This window comes from Magnolia sinica, chromosome 14 (assembly GCF_029962835.1).
Source record: "Magnolia sinica isolate HGM2019 chromosome 14, MsV1, whole genome shotgun sequence".
In the NCBI taxonomy this organism is placed as follows: Eukaryota; Viridiplantae; Streptophyta; class Magnoliopsida; order Magnoliales; family Magnoliaceae; genus Magnolia; species Magnolia sinica.
The window spans coordinates 80,747,968-80,775,074 of NC_080586.1; the positions used below are offsets into that span (position 1 = coordinate 80,747,968).

Genomic DNA, 27,107 nt, shown 5'->3' on the forward strand with positions numbered 1-27,107 from the left:
CAGGATATCATCTACATATAGAGATAGTATCAGAAAAGATCTCCCAGACCGTTTCATGTATACACAATAATCTTCACTCATCATGAATCCAAAAGTGGTGATGGCCAAGTGGAACCTCATGTACCATTGTCTTGAAGATTGCTTCAGCCCATAGATAGATTTCAACAACTTGCAGACTTTCTTTGGATGCTTTTTGTCCACATAACCCATGGGCTGTTGCATGTATATTTCTTCATCCAAGTCACCATTTAAGAATGCGGTCTTTACATCTATCTGATATAACTCTAAGTTTAAACTTGTGACAATGGACAAGATCATGCGGATTGAGGAGAACTTTGCAATAGGTGAAAAGGTCTCCTCGTAATCAATGCCTTCTTTTTGTGTAAAATCTTTAGCAACTAATCCTGTTTTATACTTGTCCACTGTACCGTCTACCTTTCTTTTGATCTTTAGTACCCATTTATTACCTATCGTTTTGCGATTGGAAGGCAGATCAACAAGTTCCTACACTTTATTTTTTTCTTCATGCAAGTGATCTCTTCTTCGTCCATAGCATTCACCCAATCGGCCGAGTTAGAAGATAATAATGCATCCTGATACGAATCAGGTTCATCATCATCAACCGCAACGCAAGAGAATGTTTGCCCCTCAATATCGAAGTATCTTCGGGGAATCAATCCTCTTTCGCTTCGACGTAACTCAGGAGCTTGCTGGGATGTCCTTCCACTGTCCTGACGGACTATAGGAGCATCATCATCTTGAGAAGCAGAACTCCCACTCTCTTGAGATACATCGGGTATTTCAAAAAGTTGTAGTGGAATCTTTTGCTTCATTCGGCTTAGGTATCTATCTTCAATGAAGGTCACGTCCTGGGATTCTATCTCAATCCATCATCCATGGTCCTCATAAACTAGAACGTATCCCTTTGAATGCATAGGGTACCTTATGAACATGCATTTAATAGTTTTACTATCAAGTTTACCTCTATGCGGAGTAGGTAACAAAACATATCCCAAAGATCCCCAAGGGCGTAGGTTGGCTAGAGAAGAAGTCCTTCCAGACCACATCTCATATGAGGTCTTAGGAATGGATTTGGATGAGACTCTATTAAGGACGTAGACGGCTGTTAATTAACAGTGCGTCTCCCCAGAATGTGGTAGAGAGATTGGCTTGTGCCATCATCAATCTAACAATGTCCAATAGTGTCCTATTCCTTCTCTCTGTAACACCATTTTATTGCGTAGTGTAAGCCATTGTGTATTGCCGAACAATTCTAACGTTTTCACAGTATGACTTAAACGTTTCAGATGTATACTCGCCACCTTTATCAGATCGAAGGATTTTAATCTTTTTCTCAAACTGATTTTCCACGTCAGCTTTATATTTAAGAAAACAATCAAAAACCTCAGATTTGTGTGAGATGAGATACACATATCCATAGCACGAGTAATCATCAATGAAAATGACAAAGTATTGACATCCGTTTCTGTCATGTACATTAAAGGGTTCACAGATATCTGAATGGATTATCTCTAGTGTGCTCTTGGACCTAGCTGCTTTGGGAAATGGTTTCTTCGGAGTCTTCCCGGACACACAATGTTCACAAAGTGGCAAATCAACTTTGGATAAGGAGTCTAACAGACCAGAACGTACAAGTCTTGTCATACGATCTTTTTTTATGTGACTTAACCTCGCGTGCCATTTTTGAGATTCAGATGCTACAGTTTCATTCGACATAACAGATAAAGCAAGATGTGCATTATCACAATCTACGTCCAGAATAAATAAATCTGAAATTAAATTTCCACATGCAAAAATGAGGTTATTCAGTCTTAAAAAAACTCGTCCCGAAAAATCGAATATCAAAACCATCAAATAATAACCTAGAAACATAAATTAAACTCCGACGCATCCCCGGTGCATAAAGAGTATCACGAAGGATTATTGTTCGCCCTATGCGCGTACGGTGATGGGAAACGCCAATCCCTAGTATGTCTTCGACAACATTATTTCCCATATACACCTTGTGACTTCCCTTGGCTACAGGCTGAAATTTCTCAAGTCCTCGACGACTCCATGTCACGTACTTTGTTGCGTCGTCTTTTTATGGGCATACTGCCAAGCATAATGGCCGGAATTTCCACAGACAAAGCAGACTATATTTGTCTTTCTCTGCTTTTTCTTTCCATTCCCCTTCTTGAGATTTAGAGGAGGTGCTGTGGTCTTCTGTTCTTGGTTATTCTTTTTCGCCTTCTTGCGAGCTTTGAACCGTTTCTTGTTAGCTTTTCGCTTATGAGTCTCTGCTACAAAGGTCTGCCCGAACCTGGCTGAATTGCATTCATTTCAACCTCATGTACCAATTGGCCACAAAAGTTTCTGAACGCAGTGATAAAATCAGTATGGTTCATAATTCTTTTGATTTGGGCCCAAGATTTAGGCAAGGAACGGTGCATGACTATCATCTTTTGATTTTCAGTCAATTTACACCCAACATTCATAAGGGCACCTATCATTTACTCCATCTTACGGATATGATCTTTGATAGGGCAGCCAACTGACATCCTATACTCCTGGAATTCTAATTCCATTGCCCGAATTCTCGCATCTGACTTCTACGCATAGGCATTTGTCAGTGCTTCCCAGATTCTGTTAGCGGTTTCATGCACTTCATACGTAGGTATGAGTTCTTTGTGCATGGTGCTACGAAGGACATTACGAGTTGAACGATTTTGTTTTCGCCACTTATTGTAGCGATTCATCGCAACTCTATGTTCTTGTAAATTTCCGTTTTCAGCCAATATGGGTTCCTCTTGAACTTCATCGAGTGTATGCAATATGTCGTCCTCCTCTAGAAGGCATCGCACCGCGCGGGACCAGTCTTCGTAGTTGTTACCGTCGAAATGTTGTCCTTTCAGCTGTTCAGCGATTAACGCTTTGGTGGCCATCTCTACATTGCATAAGTATCACTACTTAGCTATGATCTAAAGTATTAACACTAATCATCAGCATTTCTTCGTGTTATATTAATTTTCAAAGTATAAAAGTAGTTAAGACATCTTAATGAGATCTGAACGTCCACATACCCGAATGGGCAATGTAAAACAATCAAGTTCTCTTTTTAAGATGAGTTTAATGCTTTTATAAGAATAAATTAGTATAACGTGCAACCTTCCATTATTTGATTGCACGTATCATTTGGCGGAGGAGAATAAACTCCTACTTAGGTTATACACAACCTTTATCTATAAGGAGTATCTAAGCACTAAGTTTTTCTATATTTTCTAATGAAAAAATCAGGAGGGCTTAGATCTAAACACATTAAGCCTAATTATATAAATATCATCATCAGAAAAAAATAAAATAAAATAGAAAGTGCTTAAATATGAAGAGAGTTCAATCTTCACGAGTGATCATGTCCATTAGAGATGGATCTGATCATCACCGTTAATGATCATTGTTGATGATGGATCCTTTCATCAACATTAATCATCATGGTTGATTATCATTTCGATCACTAATGATCTCGTGATCAACAATGAAGAAAATGTTATAAAGGAAACAACATTCATATGCATGTATATGTACATGTAATGATCAATGAACACATGAAATATACATTTTTCTTATATAACAAAAAAAAAAATTTAAGGCTAACCTTAAATGATAAATATCATAATACATATATATCATGAATATGGTTTGTGGGCTGAAGTCTTGTCATGAGATTTGGCAATAAACGAATGGATTGGATGTAAGACACATCACAGTGGGCTCATTTAGTTTGGTCGTGACATCCACTCCGTATATTAGGTGAGCCCGTCGATTTCATCACCTGAGGCCAAACTTCAGTTCTCATATTTTAAAGTGGCTTATCAAAGAGTCAGGAATTTTAATTTTGCACATGGAAGATTATCTGCCTATAGGCAATACAAAAAGTGAAGCCAGTGATGTTAACGGTTTGAATCAACAACATATGGACCCAATAGAATAAAAATGGCGTAGAAACTGTCCCAGTATTCTTAAAAGGACTGATATCCCTACGTCAGAGCTACCATGCATGCCTAGTTCCTAACACTATTATGGAGCCGTTCAGCAGCAAGTTTACTCTCTCAGCATACCTTTGAGGCACACACAAGAAGACAAGAAATTAACTGTCCAGATTCACTGTATGTGGCTCATTGAGTATAGTAGCTTAATTTTTATTTTATTTAATTTTATAGTAAGTTCACAGTGCACACTACTCATGGTCCATTTTTTATTTTTTTTTATTTTTTTTTTTTTTTTTTTATTTTTTTTTTTTTTAATTTTATAAGCATATGAATGATGTGATGAAGGGTGGCTTGAAATCTTTTGATTGTAGTGGTCCACCTGATTGGTGGATTTGCTTCATTTTTATTATTATTTTTTTTAACCCCATATCATTAAACGATACATAGAAAATAATGAACGGAGCAGATCCCTGAGAAAGCATCATAAGTGGACCCCACCTATCCAACCCAAATTGGATAGAATCCTTTCATGGACAACCAAGAATGCGTTGCAGCGTAAAGGGTTTTTATCCCATCTCTCTGCTCCATATGTGGGCTGTCCAATCCATAGACCCATTTAAAATTCAGGCTCGTGGCCTAAAATTATTTTACAAAACTAATGGAGGGTGTGGATTTAACGACAATTCGTCATGGTGGACCCCACCTTGACCTTCTAAATCCAACCGGAAGCAACAGCTACCACAAGCTGTAACAGTGCACGCCTATCTCACCCTCAAGAGAACTTCTGCCGAAATTCTTGGTGCTGACGTCAATGTTGCTGCTATATAGATGGTGTGATGTACATTAGCCAATCACGTGTACAACAGCTTTGTAGTATGTACACCAGCCAATCACGTGTACAGCAACTATATATGATGTACACCAGCCAATCTACCCCCACATTGGTTATGGATTTTGACTAGTGGGTCCCACTATTAATCACTGTACACATGACAAGTGGATACTGATGCCAATTGCCACGTGTACAATAATTGCCACGTTTACACCACATGCCACATGTACACCGTTTGGTAATCCAAACAAAGCCACAATTGCCACGTGTACACGGTACAATGTGCGAAGGCCTTGCATCACATAACTCCCCTGATGAAAATCCAATTAGCCAAGAAAGCAATCCAGATTAATAGATTAAAATATATAGATGGTGGGTTTTGAGCACTAGACAGTATTTTCAAAATAATGATGGTTATTCACTGTACACATGGCCTGCGTGTATGGAATTCAGATCATCCAAATTGTCAGGCCGTGATAGTGGTCACTACCCAATATGGAACCGTGAAGAGTGCACTGTCCTCAGCGTGCACGTTCATGAGTCCAGATAGTACATGTGTACATGCATCCGTGTGGGCCTTAGTTCGGTTCATATGTGCACATCAAGAGTCATGGTGTACACCCGGAGTGATCTGATACTATTCAAAAATCATAGACAAGAATCTTGTTAAAAGAAAAAGGGCCACTTACCTTTTTAGATGAAAATTAATCGGAGATCCGCCGTTGAATGACTTTGATACCACTGTAGGGAAGCGCGGAAGGTGAGCCCTCAAGATCTGACGGTCTACACGAGTTTTGGAACCCTCACAAAGCAGAAGATAAATGCTCCAATGGCCCGCCTATCTACTACTGGAGCAGATGGATCTATTCACACCTCTGATCCTATGGTATAAGTGGCCCCGAATTGCGATTTATGGATTAGATCGTCCCAAGGACAAGCCAAAATGTACAGACTTTTGTGCACACTATATCTCTCTCCGTATACTCTCGGTATTACTTATAATCTATTTAACGAGAGAGAGTCTCATCCATTTTATAGGAAGGCATGAGAGTTTGGATGAGACCATATCATCCGGTCTTATCCCTATCTCTTATCATAAATCAAATTCAAAGTTAGATTTGAAATATAACAGAAAAGGAAAAGGCCAGAAGAAGCATGGGACGTACCCACTAGTGATTGCTCACCAGTGGGCCCCATTGGCCTAGGTCCAACAAACAAAATGTCTCGTTTGCAGAATCAGTATGCAGGTTGCCGAGGGTGCAGCGGGCGGTACGCCCCTGCTCGGGGTTCGGGGCAGAGTGCCCAAAAGCTTCACGAGTTTTACGATTTGAGTTACCGGGTTCCTTAGTAAATTTTCACCACAAAGTGGGATTTTCGATAGATTGACCTATGCTAAAACCTTCTCTGATACTAAATTTGATGCAGGACCGATGCATGAATCAAATAACATGTGAGGTCAAGTAGTAGAATTAAGCCAATTAACAAAAAAACACAAGGATTGCCATAATCACTACGAATCCCATGAAAACCAAAAGAACATCATGTATAATCCTATCCTAAGTTACTAACATCGTGACACAAGATCATTAAATAAAAAGAAAATAGGATCTAATGAATGTAGGAACATCCAATTAGCATAGGGTATTATCTATTTCAAAGTAGAAAACCTAATACAACGTATGGTAAAAATTAGGGTTTGGGTAATTTGGGAAAGTATGAAAGTTAGGTATTTTAGATTTAGGGTTATGGTTTCGGGAATGGAAGAAAGGGGTTTTGATATAAGGATGAAGGAAAACCAAAAGGGGCAAGGTGTGGCCGTACGACCAACCTGAAGGATTCACACGTGGCGTGGGATGGATGGGTTTAGGTTGGTTAGGGTTTAGGCTTGTAGATAGGTAAATGAAAGATGAGTTTAGGAGAAGATGAGGGCTTATGATGGGAAAATCGAAGAAATTGAAGAAAATACCTTGATGGATGGGGAAAAAAAGATGATGGTGTGGGGATAGATAGAGACGTCACACCTCTGTTGTTGAACATTAGCCTCGCATCAATCTTCCTTTCAAATCGCATGGAAGTATTTTTAAATCGCATGAAGATGGAAGAAGAAGAAAGCAAGCGCTTTTCTTTTTTTTCTTTTTTTTTTTAAATCACAAAATCCAATGAAGGAGAGGTTCACATGCCCACCCTCTTTTATAGCTTCAAGAAAGTTCAAAAATTACAATACACACCCTGTTTTGTGAATTTTCGCGAAGTAGCCATAGTCTGACTAAAATCAACTAAAAACACTCATAATGGTGTCCAAACATAATATAAACAAAACTAAATCCTATAAGTTAATAAAATCTAAGAAAAACTAGTGTGGACGATCCATGATCAATGGCCCAATCTTGTGATCCAACGGCCTGGATCACTCCACAAAGCAGCCCATTTGCATCTTCCTAGTATGAGGTCTTACAGATGCTTGCACATGCACATGTGGTCTTAGAATGTGCATGTCCTCATCACTAGTGCTCTTATAGCACTATGCACTATAAGTTATAGTGCTCCTGGTTCCTTTGATGACACTTAGACGGTCCAATCCATTGATCTAGACTGTTCATCAGGACATGAGCACGATTGATGGGCTGGCATGCAAATATCATGCCTAATTGAGAAATGTTATCCATTTGATCAATGGCATTTAATACGGACAGTCGAGACCATGTAAACAAAAATAGGTCCTATCAACAATTTAATCTATCTATTTGTGAGGACACATCATGGATTGCTTATGATTTGAAAGAATCACTTTTGATAGGCAATCCTAACCATCCAATCCATGAATTGGAAAATGGATGGCTATATAAAAAAAGGCCAAATCAAGGATAAATTGGATCATCTTGTCAGTCCGATTTTTGCATGCTGGTCCATGTAATGTGTCATTGACTTAATGGACATTTCAGATTGATTGATTGGTTGTTCAAGTAAACAGATGAGTCTTGGGGCACTGTAACTTATAGTTCTCTTAGAGCACCATAGCATCTCTCTCTCTCTCTCTAGCTTTAATTGCATAACCATGAACCTGTTGAGATGTGACTGGCGGTGGGGCATTTGAGATGCCCCAATAACGATGGGGTGCCCAAAATACAGGCCTGTCCATTCATTAGATGGGCCACACCAAAGAAAACATTGGCCGTCCACCAAAGAACTCCAAATTCATATGGTGGCCCATATGATGGTTGGATTGGCCTGATTTATGGAGTGTCCAACTTTCAAGGTGGGCCAACCCTGGTGGGCAGATTGGACTAGATGCTACATGGACGGTTCTGACATAAAAATCTCAGCATGTGGGTCCAGTGGCTGCAATACACGCCGGAATATGAGATAGGAAAAACAACCTCGATAATGTTTCTTGCTATGGGGAGTTATTTGATACTCCGGAAGAGTATAACGGTTGATGCACAGGCACTTCAAAATGGTACATGTGGCATACAATAATCCAAATTAAACCATATAAACTGTGTAACCCACTGATGCGAAGTTACGGTCCAAAAATCAGATTGGTTGCACAATCGTAACCTTTGATTTGTGGAAGCCTGTTTTTGTAAATGAGACTATGGGATATTTTTATGATCCATCCAAAAAATGTCCACTAATTTGATTGTTAGACAATGGGATAAGATTGTTCTTGGTTTGTGATACATCTAAACTGGTATTTGGATGGTTTAATTTGAATTTATTTATACTTCACCCATCCATTATACTCAACCAGAGTATCAAAGTTTTTCTCTTTTGCTATCTGATTTTGATTTTTGCTCCAGGCCGGTTCCTATACAATGTTTGTAGAATAAGTGTGCTCGTGGCGCCCAACGTGATGTATGCATGACATCCTATCTGTCCATCACATGTGCCACTTGATTTTTCTCCACAAATTTAAAAAATAGGCCCACCTGAGTTTTGGAATGGCCCAACTTTTGGGTTGCATTCATCTTGGTGTTTCCATAATTCTGAATGAACATTATGGCATGCAAAACACATGGTGTGCCCTACAAAATCTAGAAAGTTTTAAACATCCCCATCCCAAATGTCCCCTGTGGTGTGACCAAACTCTGTTTTGGATTGGACTTATTTTCGGGATATGTTGTGAAGTTGAAAGGGTGCGTCTTATGGATGGATTGGATGTGGCTTCCACACACAGCATTGTAGAAAAGCTTATTCTACAGAAGTTACGGAGGTACCTGCCTCTTTTTTCTCCTATCAAACAGTCTTATTCCCAATTTTTCTCAGAATCCAACTATGCCAATAATGCCTTGTTTGAAAGAGTGAAAAAAGTGTGCAAAAATAATGTTTCTTTAGATAATGTTGCAACTTACAATGGACATAGTAATTTGGTGTGCCAAATGCAAAATTGCCTATAGCGATACTCTATGCCAATATGTCTATGATGGGCACCAAACAGGCCCCCTATGTCATGTCCAAGAATACTGATAATTTCTGGCTTCATTATCACTTGTATTATGCATTAATCATTTATTGCCAATGGTGGTTACTGGTCCTTCAATTTGAAAACATGCATAAATTAAGTGGTGGCTACTGATCTTATAGGCGTTCACATGTTCCCTTAAAGTGTTAATTGATTGCCCAGCTCACACATTTGGAATTAGTTTTTCTCATGCAGATGGTTTGATGCCTGTTTTTTGTCTTGTTTTCCAAAAGAATGAATTCAGAGCGATTATCTTTATTTTTCTATGCTGTTTTTTTGTTTGTTGTTCAATAGGTGGTACGGGATACAGCTGAATCCAAATGTCATGGGAGTTGAGCTCAAGTATGTTAAACCCTTTTCAGCTTTCTAAGCATTTTACTTCTTGAGTCAATTGATTAAATTCCCCAAAACAATCATAGTTATGTCAAACAATGAGGGTTTCAATTAGTAACAAAGTGAAATGAATCAAATAATTCCTTCCGACATAACAAGTTTACATCAGTTATATCTCAAACTGCAGTTACTCTCTTAATTCTGTGGTAAAATGGTAAAACTGAATGTCTTTTTTTTTTTTTCCATGTGTGGACTGCAGTTATGCTTCATAGATATTCTAGATGGATGAATTCAAGCAATACACTTTAACACCAAATTTGAAGTTGCATTAAACCTGGAACTTCCTGTTGAATCACACCACCTGTAGGAGCATCACACACCAAAAATAGTCCAACACAGGATTAAGAAAAGAACAAATAAAACCCATTCACCATCTGTTTCATAAAAGAATTTTTACACTTCTCGATCTCTCTCGTCTCTCGATCCTATTTGTGTCTCTCTATCTCGCTCATGCTCTCTTCTCGATCTCGTCACCATCTCTCATTACCTACTGACCTTATCTGACTCCCCTTGAGGAACAAACCCAGGTGTTTTCTCGGTATATACCTCTTCCGTGAGATCTCCATTCAGAACTACATTTTTAACATCAAGCTGAAACAATGGCCAGCCATGATTAACGATCGTAAACATTATAACACAGATGGAGTTGGGTTTTGCAATAGGGGAAATGGTCTCTGTATAGTCCAGACTGAGAGTCTAACCCTTGACAACTAAACGGGCTTTCAACCTTTTTAAAGTACCATCAGGCTGAGATTGAATTGCGTATACCCACCGACACCCCATAGCATGCTTTCTAGCATGAAGAGTGGTTAACTCCTAGGTATGCCTCAAGTCAAGAGCAACCATACCCTCTTTCATTGTTTGTATCCACCTTTTATCACATAGGGCTTTCTGGGAAGACATGGGAACGATGAGAAGAAAGAGATCAGTCAAATTTACGAAAATATGAGACAAACAATGATAAGAGACAAAGTTTGAAATGGGATGAACGGTGCAGGTTTGTCTACCTTGCCTTGGGGCAATTGGAAGGTCTGAAGAATCAGGAGAAATACTTGGAGAAGTTGGGTCATCCGGCACAACAGAGAGCAAGGTAGGTGGCACCACTTCATCATGGACTTCATTATATCCTCACTTCTGTCTGGAGTAAACTTTGGAAGGGTGTTCTCTAAGATGTTAGATGCAGATAGTGGAGAAGGAATAAGCTTTATATCATCAATCTGTATTGGTATAGGTAAGGAGACGCTGGTGGGGGACTGAGATTTTTCCAACTCAAGAGATTTTCCCTTCATAGAGTAAAAATGTGCTGATTCAAACAAATTAACATCAATACAAAAAATCTTAAAAGAAAAAAAAGATGGATTCTCAAACTAGTTTTATTTATAAAAAGGTCCTTTGAAAAACTTGTTATAATATGAAAGTCCTGTATACTGAAATTAATTCATCAAGTTGATGATAAAATGCATAGATGTTCCATTATCTAACCGCTTTTGTTTGTTTCTTCTTGAACCTATTTTCCCTGTTATGATTGTCTCTGAAGATGGGAGCTATAACATCTGTAACTCCTTTGGGTTCTGTAGTATCTGAGAAAGGCGCGTTAGATTGCTGGAGAATCCAATATATCACGATCAGATTCCAACTGATGAACAAAGCACATATATTGCAAGCTTTAGTTGGAAAGGAAAATAATGGAAAACCAGGAAACAAAGCTTCATGAGGTGACTGATTTCTTAAGATTGCAGAAGGCATCCTATTCTTTAAGTGACACACCGTTAGGACAACATCGCTCCAAAAGAATAATGTGCCCATGTCACCTTGAGGAGATGACTATTCTTTCTATCAACTATGACATTCTGCTATGGGGTGTTACTTAGCACATGATGTTTGGTGTAAAATACCATTAGTAGATTAGTACTAGTTAAAAAGATTAAGAAACACTCCTTTGTAGTATTAGAATGAATCACACACCTTAGAATTAAACTGAATTATTACTTCCATATGAAAAACCTTAGAAATAGAAAATAACTCAACTTTATCCTTCACTAAATAAAGCCAAGTCATTCTAATAGCGGATGGGCCACACGGAATAACAAAGACAAAAGAAATCTGAAATTTCAGGATGTAGTAGGTCTAGCGTTCAAGGGAAAGGAGAAATAAGAGAGAGGTGAGATTCAAAGGTTTAAAGTAGAAGATATGAAGAAAGGAAGAGAAGGAGAAGATTATAAGAGATTAGTGGAGTGAAAAGAGATAGGGTTCACCAAGGTGTCCCGTATCGGTATCGGTTGGCATAACGGTGACCTCCAAAATCGATACGGATACGGGAGCGTAACGGTGATACGGGGACATAACAGCCTGTAATGGCCCAAAATTTTTTTTTGCCAAAAAAATATGAAAAAATATGGATTAAATCCGGAATATTTTAAGCATTCCAAATATGCATTCATTTATAAATTGGAACATGTTTATGGTGGCGTAACAGTCCACTCTTTGGTGAGAAGTTGCATCGGACTGTCTGATGAATTTATGAACCAAATAACCTGAATTTGACTACAAAATTCATATATTTAATTTTTTAACTATCTACTATCAATGATAGATATTTTAGAATGAATATAATATGAAAATATCTTACATTAGGTGTTTGCAATAATTTTTGAGGAATTTCTCGAACATACTTGTGCACGTGACTGTGATTCTTGTCTATAACATGTCATCCTCAAGTCAAGAATATTAATATATATATATATATATATATATATATATATATATATATATATATATATATATATATATATGACACCCCAAATCTGCAAAACAACCATTAAAAATTGATTTTTTGAATTTTAAAAAAAAAGGGCCAAAATTCATGCGTAAATAGAAAAAAATATAAAAAAAATTTTAAATGGCACCCCAAATCTGTAAAATGCACATTAACATGTTCTACTATAATTAACACATCATATGGCATGATTAAAACAGCAAAACAACTATTAAAAATTGATTTTTCGAATTTTAAAAAAAGGGCCAAAATTCATGCGTAAATAGAAAAAAATATTTAAAAAAAATATTAAATGGCACCCCAAATCTGTAAAATGCACATGAACATGTTCTACTATGATTAACATATCATATGGCATGATTAAAACAGCAAAACAACCATTAAAAATTGATTTTTCGAATTTTAAAAAAAGGGCCAAAATTCATGCGTAAATAGAAAAAAATATAAAAAAATATTAAATGGCACCCCAAATCTGTAAAATGCACATTAACATGTTCTACTATGATTAACAGATCATATGGCATGATTAAAACAGCAAAACAACCATTAAAATTTGATTTTTCGAATTTAAAAAAAAAAAGGGCTAAAATTCATGCGTAAATAGAAAAAAATATAAAAATATATTAAATGGCACCCCAAATCTGTAAAATGTACATTAACATGTTCTACTATGATTAACACATCATATGGCATGATTAAAACAGCAAAACAACCATTAAAATTTGATTTTTCGAATTTAAAAAAAGGGCCAAAATTCATGCGTAAATAGAAAAAAATATAAAAATATATTAAATGGCACCCCAAATCTGTAAAATGCACATTAACATGTTCTACTATGATTAACACATCATATGGCATGATTAAAATAGCAAAACAACCATTAAAATTTGATTTTTTGAATTTTAAAAAAAAGGGCCAAAATTCATGCGTAAATAGAAAAAATATATAAAAAAATATTAAATGGCACCCCAAATCTATAAAATGCACATTAACATGTTCTACTATGATTAACACATCATATGGCATGATTAAAACAGCAAAACATATTAAAAAAAAAAGTATAAATGCCTATTTTTGATGAATTTCTGAAAAATGGCCCACCGAGCTTTGATTCAACAAAATCCGTAATATAATGTATTTTTTTCTCAAATACCCAGCCAAGGTTAGTCGAAATTAGTAGTAGGAGTGAGAAACAGTTTGGAAGCAAGAGGTTTCAAAAAAACAGCAAAAACAGAGTTTAAAATGAAAAAAAAGGTTACCGTTATATGACCGTTACGGGCTATCCGTAACGGGTCAGTAACGGCCGATACGTGTACAAAATCGAGCATCGGCCGATACAACCCCAAAACGCGTAACGGTTCCCACCGTTACCGTTACGTATCGGCCGTTACAGCCGATACGTAACCGTTTTGGGACACCTTGGGGTTCACTAGAATCAACACCAGTGAAGATCTTGGAATTGGCACCAAGATGCAGGAGAGGAGTCGACACCTCTACTAGTCCAAAGAAAGTTCCTCTCTTTCTTCCAAAAGCCAAGTTACAATTGATCCCCCTTTCCCCCAAGGAAACCCCAAAATAAAGCCACCAGGCTGACTTAAAACACTTATTACAAAATACCCCATGCAATAACTTTTCTTAACAAAAAGCATAAAAAGGCTCATGTGCGCTTGTTAATCTCATGGAGACCCAGTTGCACCACCTATCTTGGCTTTTACAAGTGGTTGGCTAACTTGTGGGGTCTAGAGGAGACTCGTGGGCCCCACTCCAGCCTTGGCTCTCTTTTTGTAGACTTTGTGATGTGGACATCAAACCCTTCAAAGTTTATCAAAGACAAAGGCAGCCGACGAATACATCTTTATGGCTTGATGGTTCATGGCACAACCGAGGATGATTTTGAAGATATGGGTACTTGCACAACTAAACGATGATTTGAAGATTTGGTTAATTGCAAAACTAAGGATGATTTTGAAGACCTTACATGTGTCCTTGGATTAATTGAAGGCCCCACATTAGGAGGGCACACGTGTAGGATGAGTTAGAAGACTGATTTGTTGTGCATGATTTTTTTTTTAATATTTTTTTTAGAAAGCTTTGTTTTGCGCGTTTATTTTTTTTACTTTTGTTAAAGGGGTATTTTAGTCATTTTCTTTTAAATCTGAATTTTATAAATAAGGTGCTCTCTACCCTAAGCCTAATGATATATTTTTTTTAAAATGAAAGCTCGGTGCCTCCTTCCCCTTCCTCTCTGTGGTAAGTTCTTCTCTTCCCCTAATCTCCTCTTCTTCCAACTTCTATTTCTAGCCCTCCAACCTTCTTCTTCTTCTCTTCTTATGCCTCGTCTTTTTTTTTTTTTGGGGTTGCTATTGACCCTGAAATTCTGAGAATTGATCCCAACCCTCTCAGATTTTCCAGCCGTCCCTATTCCAGAAATCCTTTGATTTCCTAGACTAGAGAAGCTACATTGATTGTTGGATTGAAACCATGCAAGATCAGGAGGTCTCATCCCTCGCCAGATCCAATCCACGCATGATTTGAATACGGTACTGTAGAATTGTGATGATGGTCTGCAACCATTGCATGTTCCCTTTATTATTATCCCCTTTATTATTATCTTTACTATGATGTGGAATGTGAATATTTCAATTGATTTGCTTAGTATATTTCGCTGGATCATTTATGGTCCCCATCATCTTTCCCTGGCTTTGCAAAACTCGACCGCGACGAGTTGGCAGTTTGGTACCTCTCTTACAAATATGGATTAAGATGCTGAAAGTCAGAAGCCGTAATCTATGTGCATTCAGAAACCGGTATACCCTTCCATTTGACAAGGAACTTGTGATATCCACCATCCTTAGTACACACCAGTTTTTGAAATATCGATATTATCAGCCGATATATCGTTATCGCCTGTCAACGAGACGAAACCCACGCGATAACCAACGGAAGTTTAGAAAAATACCCCAAATCTGGATAGCGCATGATATATCGTCGATATCGCATGATATCCTCACCCATTATTTTCAGATATTGATAGACACTCACGGACGCTCACGGGTTGATTGTAGAGGACTCACGAGTCCCACTGTAGCCAACAACCCACAACGACCATAAAAACCGATGTGGGGTTGAGGAGAATAATAATAAAAAAGAATTAGAACCAAAAAAGGAGAAATCGGAGAGTACCTGTAGGTTGTAGTGAAGATTGGTGATCGGAGGTGGGCCATTCCATCAATTGATAGGTAATTTCGATTTCCCTCTTTCTTCGATGATTTTTCTCTTCATTTTCTTCGATTTCCCTCTTTCTTTGCTGATTGGAGAGTGCCTGTGGGGATTTCTTGGAGATTCTGGCAAGAAATTGGGCCGGATTGAGAAACCCTTCCTTTCAGAACCGTCGCTTCGGAACCGTCGCTAAACCGTTGCGTTCGTGAAGGAAAGGGACACGGATTGGGGAAAACGAAATCGGATTGCGTACAGAGTAAACTCAGTTTGGCCCACCTTGAATGTATGTGGTCTACCCACGCCGTCCATCCGTTTTTCCATCTAATTTAAGGGGTTGATCCCAAAATTTATGCATATTCAAATAACAAGTGGATCATACCACAAGAAACAGTGGGGATACTAATTTCCACCGTTGAAACCTTTCTCAGCCCTACAGTAATGTTTATTGGTCATCCAAACTGTTAATAAGATCATACAGACGTGGATGAAGGGAAAATACGGATATAAGCTTGATCCAAGACTTCCATGGCCCTCAAGAAATTTTCAACAGTAGATGTTCAATTCAAATGTTTTCTATGGTGTGGCCCATTTGAACATTGTATATGCTTTATTTTGGGGCTAAATCCCTACAATTATCTGGTAAAATGGATGGATGGAGCAGATAAAATACATAAATCATGGTGGACCTCACATGAGTTTACTCGGTACGCTAAGCGTAGTGAGTTACTCACTGCACAATCGCATTCACTTAAGTGATGTCACCAAGTTCTATGGGTCCCACGGTAATGTATTTGTCATATCCACACCGTCCATTCATTTGGAAATATTATTTTAGGGCATGATACAAACAATGAGGCATATCTAAATCTTTAGTGGACCCCATCACAGAAAAAAGTGGAGAGAGTGACGCCATGATGTATGGGGTGATTGGAACCGTTCAAGAAGTCGTACAATCTCCACCATGATGTATGTGTTTTATCCACCATCCATCTATTTTCCATAAGTGGCATGGATATACAGCACATGCACCAAGGTGGGCCCTAACAAGTATTAACATAATATTATTTTACAGATAAAATATGTCGGGAGGAAGAGGAGGGGGACAACCTGATACAGGGTGGAGGTACGGTCGGCCCATTCCCGATAATCGATTCAGGAGTATTTGTAATTTATGTGGCCATGTATCAAAGAGTGGTGGGGTAACCCGCTTAAAGGAGCATTTAGCAGGAGGGTATCGCAATGTCGTGGATTGCCCTAAGTGCCCATAGGATGTGTAAGAAGAAATGAGGACCATATTGAAAAAAATAATGTGAAGACGAAAGATGAACGACATGCACGGGAGAGGGAGATTAGGGAGGAGTTGGGGTGGCCACCATATGTAGGTGAGGATGATGTAGTGGATTTCGATGGCGATGATGATCCTGAATACAGACGCGCAGTTTAGGAATCCATGCAGGATCAGTGGGAGAGGGATCAAGATAGGAGGTGAGACACGAGTAGGCCAAGATTTGAGGGGTTTATCCATGAGCGCGGTGGGGGGAGTGTTGAGGGTGGATTAGGGGAGGGTAGGAGCCGGGGAGGAATATGGGGCATGGGCAGGAGTAGTAGCATGCGGGTGCCGGATCTACCTTCAGATCCGAGGATGTACAAAGAGGCAAGAGGGACACAAAAGAAAATAAAGGAGATGTTTGGTGGAGAGGATGTGAGGAAGAAAGTTGAAAATTTTATAGCGAAGTTTTTTATATACGATTAAATCCTCGCGAATGCCACAGCAAGCCCGCACTTCAAAAATATGATAAGTGATTGCGGTGTGGGAGTGAGGGTGTGCAGCCACCCACACCCTCACAGATCATGGGGAAGTACTTGGATGATGAATATGCAGAGATGAAGACACGTCGATTCGTATAGGCAGTCATAGGAGATGTACGGCTGCACCGTCATGTGTGACGGTTGGACTGGATCGACGAAGATGTCGATCATAAATTTTATGGCCTATTCTAGGGGATGAGCGATGTTCCTAAAGTGTATAAATGCGAGTAGTAAGATTAAAGATTCTAACTACATTTACAAACTAATGCACAACGCCATGCAAGATGTTGGGCGGAAAAATATTGTGCAGTTTGTTACGAACAATGGGAGTGCATTTATCAAGGCGGGGAAGGATATTCAGAACAAATATCATATGTATTGGACCCCCTGCACAGTCTATTGCATCAATCTCATGCTGGAGGCGATCGGGGATGGGCCGTCGGTGAAGACTGTAATTACTGATGTACGGCTCATCACAAACTTCGTATACAACCACACCTGGTTATTAGCCGCGATGCGCAAGAGGTACGGTGGGGATATATTGCGCCTTGGAGCGACGCGGTTCGCCACAAATTATATCGCCTTAAGTAGCCTTCTCAAACACACACTAGGGTTACGAGAGCTTTTTGCCTCTCATGATTATGAAGAATGGAAAAAGAGGTTGACGAAAGTAACCTATAGAATCGAGGAGCTAGTGCTGAGAAATTCATTCTGGGTTCACGTGCGTGGTGTTGTGGGTATTCTAGAGCCCATTTATGTGGTGTTGAGGATGGTGGACAATGAGACAAATCCGTCGATGGGGTCGCTGTATCCGTCCATACAGCTGATGAAAGAGGCCATCATGGTTAAAGCTCCCAATGCATATAAGTGGGTGCATGCAATAATAGACAACGATTGGGAAAAGACACTTTCTCACCCACTACATCAGGCTGGTATACCTATATGGATTTTTTTTTCATATGCAATAATAAACGAGGGTTGTACTGATGTGTATATGTTGGTTTTCAGTGTATTTTCTGAATCCTAAATACCACTACAGCTGGAATCTCTTCGAAGATAATTCATTAAAGAGGGCTGTACATGAGGTGTACGATTACTTATTCCCCGACTGTCCGGGCAAAGGCACCTTTAGTAGTGAGGTAAATATGTTCCGCACTTACATTCTCCTTATCTTCATCTCAACCATTCAATACTTATTCTGGTTGCTATACGCCATCAACAGATTGTTAAATTCCGTGACGCAGTTGGAATGTTTGGGTGCCACCCTGTGGTGATGTCAAGGAACACCATGATGGCATGCGAATGGTGGTCCATGCACAGGACTGATTGTGAGGTTTTACAACGACTGACTGTCCGTGTGCTTGCAAAAATGGTATCCTCGTCACCCTCTGAAAGGAATTGGAGTACATTCTCCCTCATCCACATAAATAAAGGCAATAGACTAGGCTATGAGAAGCTTCAGAAGCTAGTGTATTGTCACTCCAATATGAAGTTACGAGAGAGGTTGTTCCGCGTGGAAGGAAGAAGAAAAGCGCGAGAAGACCCACTGGACCTGATGACGGTCGGACAGCATGCATATGCGCGGGAAGAAAAGCCTCACAATAATGATCTCTTTTTGAATTTCAGATCTAAGGCCTGATTTGAAATGTGATAGAACATGGCGTTCCTCATTAATTTGACAACGGACCATGAGTTCGTTGATGCGCTCCATGTATTCTTCTATGGTCATGTTCCCTTGCTGAAGTTTGACCAATTGTTCATAAAGCATATCCTCATAATTTAGAGGAAGATACTTTTCTTTCAACTTCAATTTCATCTCTTCCCAATGCACAATAGGTGGCAGCCACATCGATACATACAATCTTCCACACTTCTTCACCAAACACAAGCACGCCCCTCAAGTTTCATCTTCACAAATTGGATTTGACGATCATTATTCATGTCGTACCATTTGAAGTAATCCTCCAATGCTGTCAACCAATTAAGAAATTGATTCGGCTCCAACTTGCCAATGAAGTCAGGTATGTTTATTCACACTTTCTTCGTAATATCATCGGGCATATAGTTGCATTCTGGTTGGTCTCCTCCGAAATACCTTGGTACAGTCTCCATAATCGCACCTCGTGGAGGATTGGGCCGCTCCTTAGCAGCTCTATTGGCAGTTAAAGTAGCAGGTGCCAATAGATGCTCTCGAGGAAGATCATCGACCTCGCCTCCTTCCTTCACCACCTGTTGTCCCGAAGTCTCACCATCTCACGTCTCATAGGTAGGGTTTGCAGGTGCACGATCTCCCTCATTTCTGGACTCTAATTACTCCACTCACATCTCCAATGCGTCCATGCAACACACGAAGTAGTCGATTTGATCCGCCATGCGCGCAAGCATGTCATCCCATTGCTCATTCGTAAATCTCCCATGATAGGATTTGCCGATGCACACCACTTAAGGAAATTGGGCTGAAATGCATGTACACTTGAATGCTTCAATTACTAGAGTCAACACGAACTACTCGCTGCACAGGAAGCATCAATCAGCTCAACACATCACAATCCAACACTCACGCATATTTCATACTTCTTCAAATGACGAGGATGATTGCATTCATCACTCACAGCTTCACGCACAAGCCATCAACAATAGCCCAATGCACAAATAAAAGAAGGCAACCCTGGATTCTTTAAAGAACTCTCCGCACAAGAAAAAAGGGAGAGGACACGAAGAGGGATGAGGAGGAAAACATTTTATGAGAAGAAGAGGAGAGAAAGAGGCCCTAGCTAGACGAAGTCCGCTCTGATACCATTTAATTTGAGAAAAGTGAGGAGAAAGAGGAGAAGAGAGTTGAGAGGTAGAATGGAACAAGAGAAAGGGTATTGGGTTTGGATGTCCCACTCCTCTTTGCTTTTATTCTCTGAAGTTAGAAAAACCAAATATACTCAAAATGTCCCTCACTTATTACAAATTAGCATAAGCACCCTAAGATTATAAAATATGATGATGGGCCACAGTGCTAGAGAAAGGAGAGATGGAATGTTGTGTACATTCCAAATTGCAATAACTCAGGTGGACCATGCGAATTGTACAGTCCACACACTAATTGAATTTAACAATTTCAAATACAAAAACTGTCCACAGCCATGCATACCTTCGGTAAATTGCTCATAGCTCACTTAGCTGATGTCAGAATTGCATGATCTCAGGCTTGTTCTTTTTTCAATTGGTTTTCAAACAGGATAAATGCTATGTCATTATGACATCATTTAGTGCCTGAAAAATGGCTCAGAAAATCCATGATGTAAATAAGGGTACCGGCTAAACATCCATCTTTTTCTATATCAAACTACTAAACATATGAGATAATCTAACTTCATGGCAGTGTGGCCCAGTGTTCGATTGGACAGTTTGTGGGTTCCACTTCACTGATGGGGTTGATTATTCAGCTCACTCTTGGATTGCATCAATTACCTTCTAAACATTCTTTTCGATATCGGTACTGATGCTCTTTTCCTCATGCTTGGCCATGAGCCATGTCTTGAGATGTTTGTTATTCCAACCAAAGTTACCATGGTGGACTTTCCCTCCTGTTGTTCCTGTGCTCCAATGTCCTTTTAATGTATTGACATGTGACTTGAAATTTGGCCACATTCGTTCTTAGTATAAATTGATGCGTTTCAATACCCTTGACTGGACTATGTTATTCTTTCCATGAAGCTTTTCACAAAACCTAGCATTACCAAAGCCATTATATTAATGAGGTTTGCTAGCCCCACATGCACCCTCCCTACAAGCACCTTTGCATGCAGCACACGTGTCATTTTGGCAACTGCCACATTCGTTCTTAGTATAAATTGATGCTTTTCAATACCATTGACTTGACTATGTTATTCTTTCCATGGAGCTTTTCACAAAACCTTAGGATTACCAAAGCCATTATATTAATGAGGTTTGCTAGCTAGCCCCACATGCACCCTCCCTACAAGCACCTTTGCATGCAGCACATGTGTCATTTTGGCAACTGCGTAGAACATCTAACCAGTGCATAAGGTAACCCCCAACCTTTATGATGAATGATGATCCCAGCAAGTCTAAAGATGACCATGTGCAAATATCATGCAGTTCAACTGATCAGTTGGGCCACCTCCATACTAAAATCATTGACAGTTTAGAAAACTGAAAATGTGACAATAGTCCACAGTTAATGTACACATGATTTGCCTGATGAGTAGAATGTCCCGATTTTAGGGATTATAATTTTCACAGTTGGGGTCACCTTATTCAGCTTTCAGATGTTTCAGACACTTTATGATTGGTGTGTGTTGCATGTGTGGAGTGGTGCCTAGTGTAGAATCCTCTTCAAGGATTTCTTTCTTCTTCTTCTTCTTTTTTTTTTTGGTACTCAATTGTATATTCTTCTAACAAAAAAATCCGTTTTCTTTCTGCAGATTTTTCTTTGTTAGAGCTGGAATGATGGGATGGCTATTAATCAATCTTTCTGTTTTAGCAAAAAGCATTCAAGTTGGCAACATGCACCGTTCGATGATCCTTTACCAGCTCTTTTCTGTGGTACTCTTTGATGTTTTAGTTCCATTATTTCAATTTTATGCAAGCATATGTCACCTGGAATAAATGATACTTCTCTTCTTCATCTCCATTTTCAGCTGTACATTCTGGACTATTTCTTTTACGAGGAGTACATGACCTCCACGTAAGCCTAGCACCTGCCTTTTATATTATCTGGACCTTTTGGTACTGTATCTTTTCTCTGTCTGACAGTCAGAACCACCCATTCTACTGAGTCGACACATGTATTTCAGGAGGAATTATACAATCAATGACCTGACGATACTTCGGTTTGCAGTTTTCAGAAGTCAGGCCTATGGTACAGGGATCCAGACTGTTGGTCTGTTGCTGCACCATGGATGGTCGATGGTCCAAAAAGCCTCTTGATGGAGCAATCCTAACTTTCAATGTGTGGCCTGAAAATATTCAGTTAAGAAGAGAAATACTGCAACCGTCCATGTTGGGCTGAAAATCGTCCCAAGATTGGTTTCTGGGATCTTAGCATTTGGTAGATTTTGGGGCATGGTCCACCCATGGTTGGACCCATTGGACCAATGGTCCAAAGTCACTGAACCATGGGCTCCACTTATGCAAACTGAAGACAGTATATTATTCATATTGTCAGTCAAACGATCATATAACTACTCTTATCTCAGTTTTTGACTTTCTTTCATTGCTGTTTGTTCCTTCTCTTTTCACTTGGCTGGTGAGGCAATATCTATTGTTTCATCAATGTTTTAGTCTCATACTGACCAGTTTGCCTGCATTTCACCTTTTACAGATGGGACATCATTGCAGAGAGGTTGGGCTTCATGTTGGTCTTTGGAGATCTAGTCTGGATTCCTTTCACCTTTAGTGTACAGGCATGTGTATATTTCTAGAATGTTTTTGCTCCTTGTCTCTTTAGTTTGAATAAGGGTTGTTGTATCCGAAACGGGATCCAGTTGGCCTGTGTGGATGAAATTCTCATCCTCCCATATTTATGTCATACAAATGGTGTATATGTAAGATGGTCAAATCTGGTCGCTCTACACAACTCTCCAAATGGACCATAAGACAAAATGATCACAAGTTAATGGGACAATCCTAACCATGTAAATAATGTCAACAAAATTCAATAAGGGCCTGTTTGTTTTTCCAATTTCCTATGAAATGCAAAATAATGAGCCATCATTTTCATTTCCAGGTGTTTGTTTAAACAGGAATTATGGCTCGTAAATCAAGAGTCAAATTCATTGGTAAAGGAAGTAGGTAAAGTAAATTGTAATTTATTACATTTTCACACAATAAAATTACCATTTTTATAGTGATTTCTGGGTGAAACAAACAATGTAGTAAAATCATCATTTCAGTCAAATGTAGGTGATTTCACCATAAAATTACAAGAATAAATAATCATTACCCATTTACAGCCGTTTAATGTTGTGATTGGGAAACCAAATAGGCCCTAATTGAACTTTAGTTCTTTTAATACCTTTCTTTAGAATGGTTAGGATTTTCCTTTATTAATGTTTGGCATATGACCCATTGGATGAACAGTTCAGATCATCATACACATCCCATGTGTATGGTATAGAAAATGGGAGGAAATTTTTTTACCACTCTGGGTGGACTGAATCTCTTCTCATTGAACTAATATTTCTGGATTATGCATGAATGTTATTATGGTCGAAATTATTTTACTAATTAGAAAATGTGAACCCATGTTCTGATGGATATTCAAAATGGGACATTTTCTTTCATTTTTCTGATGCCGTCTGTGGCTGCTAAGGTTCTTTCTTCTCAATTAGTATAGAAAGAATTGCATGTGTTCTTATGTTTGTCGTACATAGAGGTTGACATATTTATTTCATCCAAGGTATTCCATAATGGTAATGGTGTAATAGCCACCACCATTACGGCCAAGGTATTCCATAACGGTAATGGTGTAATAGCCACCACCATCACGGCCTTTGTTTTCTTTCTTTTCTTTTCTTTTTTCTTTTTGAAAAAAAACCTGTTTCGACCCTATAACAGACCATTACGGAACTGTTGTAGGCCGTTTTTTTCCGTAACAGCCATTACAGCCCTGTAATGCATAAAGGTTACCACTGTTACTGTTACCTAACTGTCATAATACCTTGGTTTTATCTCATTTTACGAGAATGCAGATTACGTTCTAATATATTAGTAAGTTGAATTATGAATTGAACAAAGATGACTTGTGATCGGGAGAGTTCTCATTGTGATGCTTGCAAGGGACGTGGCATCGGATTTCAAATGGGTGTTTACTTCCATGTATGGGTTGAATAGAACTTGACAACAAATGGCTTTATGGGTGGAGCTGGATTGATCTCATGCAAGGTAGCAAGCCCCTTGTTTTGTGGGTGGAGACTTCAACATCATTAGATTCTCCTGTGAAAAATTCAATTGTCCAAGATTACAAGAAGTATGAGAGACTTTTTTAGATTGGCTCAAGAGGAAAGAAACGGTGGATCTTCCCCTGGGGGACGTGAAATTTACATGGTCGAATGGACAAGATCGGTTGGAGTATGTCAAGATTAGATAGGTTCATGGTTTTGGACGATTGGTTTGAAATCTTCCCGCAGGTTCATCAATGGGGCCTATCGAGGCCTATATTCAGCCAGTTCCCCATTTTACTGTCAGAGGCAAGGTACTCCATAATGGTAATGGTGGTTGTAACGGCCATCGCCGTTATCTTTATGATACGGGTCGTAATGGACACCATTATGGTCTCTTTTCTTATTGAAAAAGAAAAAAAATCCAAAAACCTTGTATTTGCCCGTAATGTTGAAAAAAATAAATAAATCCAAAAAACCTATATATGCCCTGTAACAGACTATTACGGGGTTGTTATGGCCTTTACCAGGGACTAACGGGCTGTTAATGACAGTTATAGGTCATTTTTTCCATAACGGCCGCTACGACTCCGTAATGTGTAACAGTTGCCACCGTTACCTTTTCGCAACGATCTTTACGGCCCCATAATGGCCTTTACGGCACACCATTGTTGGAGGAGGAAAATTGGGGCCCAAGACCTTTCTACTTTGAGCTTATGTGGCTTGAGGTCGAGGGTTTGCTTAGCAGGTGAAGGATTGACAAAAATCATTTTAGGCAGATAGTTGTGTAGGGCATAGATTATTAGTCAAGCGGTGTCTTAAAAAAGATAAGCAAAGGCATTGGTGCAAAGAGTTCTTCTGCCAAAGAGGAGGAGAAAGAGAATATCCTTCATAAGATTTAGGTAATGGACTTTGTGGAAGGGGATTTGTTAGCAAAGGAGGAAAGGATTGATGGTCTTCAAGTATATCGATTACAAAAGGGTACTAAAGGAAGAGGAAATTTTAAGTGAAGGCAAAGGTCAAGGGCGATGTGGCTTAAGGAAGGGGACAAAAACACTGAGTTCTTCCATAGTGTTGCTAGTGCTAGGGTATGATCAAACAAGATCCATAGTTTGTTGGTTCATAGGGTGAGAGTTTAGGATAAAAACCAACTATGGTGAATTGTAAAATTCTACTTAGATCTCCTATTAGACGAGGGGTGGAAGCAGCTAAAGTTAGAAAATTTATCGTTTGCTCAAATTTTGGAGCTAGAGGCAAAAAAGTTAGAAAATGAAAGGGAAATTAAAGAGTCAGTGGATTCTTTCTAGGTCCGGATGGGCATTCTATGGCTTTCTTCAAGGTATTTTGGGAGGTGGTAAATGAGGGTTTAATGGAATTTTTTTCAGGAATTTGGTGAACGATGGAGACTTTCTGCGGTGTTGGGTGCATCCTTCATAACCCTAACTTCGAAGGAAGAGCACAATTATTTTGATTGGAAGCCCACATAAGATCTGGCTAAAATCCTAGCCTCCAGATCAAAGGAGTGTTGGGTTCCATCATTTCTAAGGCTCAAGGAGCTTTTATGTTTGGTAGGTAGATCCTCAACGAGGCTTTAATAGCTCACAAATGCATAAGTTCTTGGCATAAAGGAAGTATAGAGGGGATTTTGTTCAAATTAGATTTGGCGAAAGTATATGATCATGTCAATTGGAACTTGATTACATGCTAGCTCATTTGGGTTATGGTGAGAAGTTGAGGCGTTGCGTAAAGGAATGTGTTCGCTTAGCTAGATTCTTGATCCTACTAAATGGATCAACTAAAGGCTTCTTTAAGGCTTTGAAAGGGCTTAAACAGGTGATCCATTGTTTTCATTTTGGTTGGTTGTGGTAGTGGGGTGCTACGTAGAATCTTGGACAAGAGGGGTAGATCTTCATAAAATGGTTCCAAGTGGAGAGTTTTTCTCGCTGGATATGTCAACTCTAGTTTATGGATGATACGCTTTTATTGGCAATTCAAATATTAAGAGAATGGATATTTGAGGAAAACTCTAGGTTGTTTGATGTGGTTCCGGGGTTGAAGATCAATATCCATAAGAGTTACTGGGCACATAACTTTATTGGGCATATAACTTTAAATGAGGATGTCTGGGCCTTGATGGAGATTTTCAGAAAGTTTATAGTCTCCTGTCATCTTACCTTGGCCTTCCATTTTGCATTTAGAAACATCTATGTGACAAGGTAATAGAAAGAATCAAAAGAAAGCTTTGTAGATGGAAAAGTAGACATTTGTCTGTAGGAGGAAGATTAGTGCTAATTAAGGCAGTAATGTCAAATACGCCAATCTACTTGATGGCTTTGTTTCAATGCTCATCTTCTGTGGTGGCTAATTTGGAGTGGATAACGTGCGATTTCCTTTGTGACGGAGCGGGAGGTAAGCCATAAATTTCACTGCAAGGGAAGGAGATACAAAATCCAACATTTGTCGGTGGAGCCGACATTAGGGGAGCTAAAGGTTAATGATCAAGCTCTCCTAGGCAAAATGGTTGTGGATGTTTGGTTCGGAAGAGGCTAGCCTATGGAAAAAATGATAACAAGAAAATATGGAACTAGGTTAGGAGCATGGTTTGCTAAGGACTCTTCTCTTTGCAGAGCATCATCAACAAGGAAGGTGGTTATGAAATATGAACTTAAGAGTGTGGCAAGCAGATTCAAAGATTGGGTCGGATTTTGCTTGAGCGCTGTCGCATCCGATT

General features: G+C 39.1%; 1 pseudogene; it reads left to right on the forward strand.

Moving 5' to 3' along the window:
• Nucleotides 1–9,483: 9,483 nt before the first annotated feature.
• The window catches only part of LOC131224706 (delta(14)-sterol reductase-like), a 48,282-nt pseudogene continuing 30,658 nt past the window's right edge, over nucleotides 9,484–27,107 (forward strand).